The sequence below is a fragment of the Montipora foliosa genome, chromosome 6, assembly GCF_036669935.1.
Source record: "Montipora foliosa isolate CH-2021 chromosome 6, ASM3666993v2, whole genome shotgun sequence".
NCBI lineage: Eukaryota > Metazoa > Cnidaria > Anthozoa > Scleractinia > Acroporidae > Montipora > Montipora foliosa.
Genome location: NC_090874.1, coordinates 53,712,097 through 53,717,096, shown reverse-complemented (window position 1 = coordinate 53,717,096; position 5,000 = coordinate 53,712,097). Strand labels below are relative to the sequence as shown.

Genomic DNA, 5,000 nt, shown 5'->3' with positions numbered 1-5,000 from the left:
AATCAGAGATCAATACAATGCTACAAATGTCAGACTTCGTTCCTGCTTCGTCACGCGGAAGAACCACATATGGTACATTGTTATAAATTACACGTCAAGGATTCGTGAATTTCCGTTTTTTTATTCAAGGTTTGGTTGGTCAGTTAGGCAAGGAGGGTTCATGTGTCTGGTGTAGCCGAAGCGAAAGTTGCAAGACTTAGGTTTCGCGGAAGACTACGGAAGCGAAGTTGATGTGAAGGTGAGGTGAAAGCATTTGTGATTAATTTGTTTTTTTCTTTGGACTATCTTTCGCGTTGTTCAAATTAGTATAAAACGTTGGACCAACTACAGAATTGAGGGCCACTTTTGAAGCACTTATACGCGAGTGACTTGGCGGCACGACTCGCAATCGGTTCCACTGTTTGAAGAATAAGCAAGATGTATGTTTTATTGGGACATTCCATTTTTTTATCCGCACCCCCCCCCCCCCCCCCCCCCCCCCCTATGGAAGGCATTTTTTTTAAATGTCAAGAAGGACCCTGTAGGGGCGTAGGTAAACACGTTACAATAATATATATATATTTAAAATAGAAGTATATTACATAGAATCTGTGCGATCCAATAGAAAGCATGAAGGGCAAGGACTCAAGTTTGCGTTTGAAATCAGAAAGCGATTTTGCGGTCTTTGCCTCATAGGGAAGATTATTCCAGAGCATTGCACCACTATACTTAAAGCTGCGCTTCAAAAAATTTGTGTATGGCCTTGGAAGTGCTAGATCAGTCTCGATATTCCTAACATTGTAATTTATGTTAGTATCATTTAGCTTTACAAAGGAGTTACTCAGTTGGGGGGCAGATAGATCATTGAGGATTTTATACATAAGGGTAGCCTTTGTATGGAAGCGCCTGGTTTCAAGGGTTTTCCATTTCAGGTTATTCAACACATCTGTGGACCTAACATCATATGAAGAGCCTGTAATAACCCTTCCCGCACGATTTTGAATTTTTTGTAATTTATCTTTTAGTTGCTTACCACATGTATCCCACAGGGGTGAGCAGTAATCAAAATAAGGTTGAATGAGTGATCTGTATAAAGTTACGAGAGTGCAGAGGGGGACAAAAGGCTTAATTCTTCTCAAAGCACCTATGCCAGCACATGCCTTTTTACATATATACTCAATATGAGTTTCAAATGTAAGCTTTTCATCTAGTAGAACTCCCAAACATTTGTTAGAGGTTACGCGTGAAACCAAATTATTATCAATGGAGATTGCATTAGGTAAATCTCCAGATTTAGTGTTCAAATTATATGTTGACCCAACCACCATTAACTTAGTTTTGAGAGGATGGAATTGGAGCTTATTAACAGTGAGCCAGTCACTTAGATTTTTTAAAGCAGAATTTATATTATTGGCAAGTGCGCCAATATCAAAACTAGAGGTAAAGATTTGAGTATCGTCTGCATATAAACAGGGGGTAGTGAATTTTAAACAATTTGGTAAATCATTTATGTAGATAAGGAAAAGGAGAGGGCCAAGAATAGAGCCTTGGGGAACTCCACGGAGTAAGTTACTTTGAGAAGATAAGCAACCATTTACTAAACATTGTTGTTGTCGGGCAGTAAGATAAGACTTGAACCACATCAATTCTCTATCAGCGACTCCATTAAACTTAACTTTCTCTAGTAAAATGGAATGATCAACTGAGTCAAAGGCCTTACGAATATCAAGAAAAACTACACCTGTCAATTTTCCCTTATCCATATTATCAGACCAATCATCGCACATTTGAATCAACGCCGAGACAGTCGAGTGGAGAGGGCGGAAACCAGACTGGAATTTTGAGAGAACAAAATTGACTTTCAAATAGTGATAAAGCTGTTGAAAAACTTCTTTCTCGAAAACTTTACTTATTATTGGCAGGATTGAAATGGGTCTATAGTTTCCCATATCACGACGGTCATTGCCTTTATAGACCAGGCACACACGCGCATTTTTCCAGTCATCAATAAAAATTCCAGAGGAAAGTGACAAATTAAATGTAAAAGTCAAAGATGGAGCAATTATACTAGACGCGATTTTAAGGACCTTAGCAGGAATCTTATCAAGGCCAGTGCTTTTCGACACCTTTAAGTTTTTTAGCGTAAGCACGACATTTTCCACTGGTATATTAGAGAATCGAAAGGCTGGAAGACTATTCTGAATGTTGCTGATATATGTGTTAACGCTATTTGAGGACCTTTTCGTTGATTCAGCGGCCAAAGTTGGTCCTATGTTTACAAAGAAATCATTAAATGACTCGGAAATATCTTTATCGTCAGAAACAATTTTATCGTTAACAAGAATATCATTGACAGGGGAAGATTTTTTACCTTTGCCTGTAAGTGAATTTATTAATTTCCAGCCCGCCTTAGGGTCAGTGGCCTTGGACGCATCGATTTTCAGGCGAAAGTAGTCAGATTTCGCTTTATGCATCATAGAATTTACCTTATTCCTGGCAGATTGATAAAATATCCAGTTGTTGTGCGAGCCGTATTTAATAGCATGTTTTTTATGGTAATCTCGTTCCTTCATCATTTTCTTTATGTCAAACGTGAGCCATGGTACTGATGATTGTCTCACACGCATATGTCTGATAGGGGCATGGTGATCTAAAATTGCATTAAAATCAGACTTCCATGCTTGCCAAGCTAAGTTAGGGTCGTCAAAAGATTCAACATTTTGCCACGGGGCCATAGTAAGGTCATTAATAAAGTCCACTTCGACAAAATGTTTGAAATTTCGAACCTCTTTAATAATGGAACGAAACGAAATGAAAATCTGTAGTTTGCGAAATGAGAATCTGTAGTTTGCGAAATAAACATTTACTTTCTGGCTGCGTCTACTCGGATATTCTAAACTGAAAATTCCCCCCAAAAAAGCCGTTTCGCCTTGCGCGGAATGTGTGACCGTTTCGCTCCATTTCGTTTCGCAAACTACAGTAAGCCACATATCCAAAATATATTTGGACATTGTTCTTGGTCGATGGAAACGAATGGCTTTTATTCTACTATATCGTCTACTATCGTCGTATCGTTGCCTCCGAATCGAATTCACGAGTAGAAGACTTTAGAAAATAGTATTTTAATTAGTCTTCCAGTTACAATTTTAATATCACCGACTGCGGCGAAAACGGCTATCTTTGAGGGTAAGAAACCATTCAAGAATGTTTTTATATCCTTAATTAAGATATGAAACTAAAGTAAACGTTTAAAAGTATACGTGATGCTTAGTTGCTTGGTCAAGATCAAAGATGCGCATAAACTTCGCTTGTTGAAGCAAAGTGCTTGTCTGCTCTTACAACAGTCATCGTTGCTCTACAGTACTCAAGATGCACTAAAAGGATTAAAAACCTGTTTTAATTAATGCCTTAATGCTTTTTTCTTTACAGAAAAGGCAGCGGATTCTACGACATGGTAACTTTGGAGGGGAGGGAAGTGGATGGCATTTTTACGTGCAACCATGTTGTTGGTTCCGAATCAGAGGCCAAGAACGCTGAAGTTACCTTTGATTTCGAAGGAAAGAATCCTGGGCAAAGCGGTGTTATCTTAAGACCTGACGATGTATTTCAAACTCATAAGGTTAGCTTCGCACGTAGTAATCTGTTATTTTTTTCATTTTACGTCCTGGTAGTTCTCTTTTTGTGTGACAACGTTTCCATGCCATGTAGTGATGGATGATACGTTTTCGTGTGCCAAATAATGCTTTGAAACCGGTTCTCATAACTCGGAGAAACGCCAAAGGTGACCTAAAATCTCAAAACTTATGAGCAGTGTTCATTTTATTTGATCATCGAGTTCATTTATCACGCTAATGCACCAGTATCAATGTTAAGCTGCTGGGGGGGGGAGGTCGGGCATAGGCGGGGGATTTGAACTCAGATCAGTTTTTCTGTTTAAATGCCCGGCCCCAGGGAGGTCATCCTGGGTCAAAAAAGTGCAAATTCCTCACCCTAGGGGCACCCGGAGCTTAGAACGATCTGCCACGTGTTCCAGAGCGTCAACATCCACGAACTCCTGCCATTCGTCTTTGAATTGCTGAACCAAGATTTCGTCGTCAATATCAATTTTGAATTCTGTTTTCACTGTATTGATAAATTTAACTCTCACCAACTACCAGAGCCTTACGGCTCTCGCCGTACTGAACAAGAACCTACATAGTAAATTTAATTAAATACATTTATTATGCTTATGAATTCAAGCAAGCATACACAAGTTGCACGAAGAAAACTCATGAATATTCGAACATATGCAAAAAATATGCACCAGAACACAACGGAAACAAAAGCTTTTCTATTGGATTACATCTCAACCTTGTTAAAAAGATTCGATGACATTTGTCTTACAAAATATAGAGCAGATTCACTCTTTCACTCATGGCGTTGAGGGAATCGCAGAGAATCGGTTTGCTTCTAGTGACTTCTGGGTAATCCCAAAATGGCGGTACTATTTTTCAGTCTTTCTCGGTCATTCAAGATGGCGAGCAGCCAAGATGGCGTCAGTGGACCCCACTCTTCTAACGGTTAAAGTCAAAAGTCCCGACCCCCGGAACTCAACGAATGATCAAAAGTCCCTACCACGGGCAGACTTGTAACGTCAAATCCCCCTCCTATGCCCGGCCCCCCCCCCCCCCCCCCCCCCCAGCGGCTTAACATTGATAGGTGCATAAGCTTAGCCTGCGTAGCGTGCGTTTCCAATGCATTGGTTCGGTTCACAAAATGTTTTGGAACGACTGAGCAAACTAATTCGCAGGTCGATTGGCGTATTCGTCATGCAATTGTTCACAGTGGAACATCCAAGAACGAAGCAAGATCTAGAAATAACGAAGAAAATTTCCCTTACCTTTAAAGCTTGCCGTTCTCAAAGAAAAATCATCTGTCCACTTTATTAAATACTTTTAAATGTGAGGTTACCGTGTTAATTATCGCAGGTGGAAAAAATTTCAAATAAATTTTGCTTAAAACGTGAGTAGGGAACTCTCTGA

The 5,000-nt window shown here is 39.7% G+C and overlaps 1 protein-coding gene across 4 annotated transcripts in view; it reads left to right on the top strand.

The window, feature by feature from the left end:
- The window catches only part of LOC138007752 (uncharacterized), a 15,197-nt gene that overhangs the window by 2,378 nt on the left and 7,819 nt on the right, over nucleotides 1-5,000 (top strand). For 3 of the 4 annotated variants that reach the window (XR_011124110.1, XM_068854814.1, XM_068854815.1), the window contains exons 2-3: nucleotides 130-238; nucleotides 3,409-3,598. The gene's annotated coding sequence lies outside the window, so the exon portion shown is untranslated. The remainder of the gene's footprint in view (nucleotides 1-129; nucleotides 239-3,408; nucleotides 3,599-5,000) is intronic. The other variant, XM_068854816.1, reaches the window with a different exon arrangement.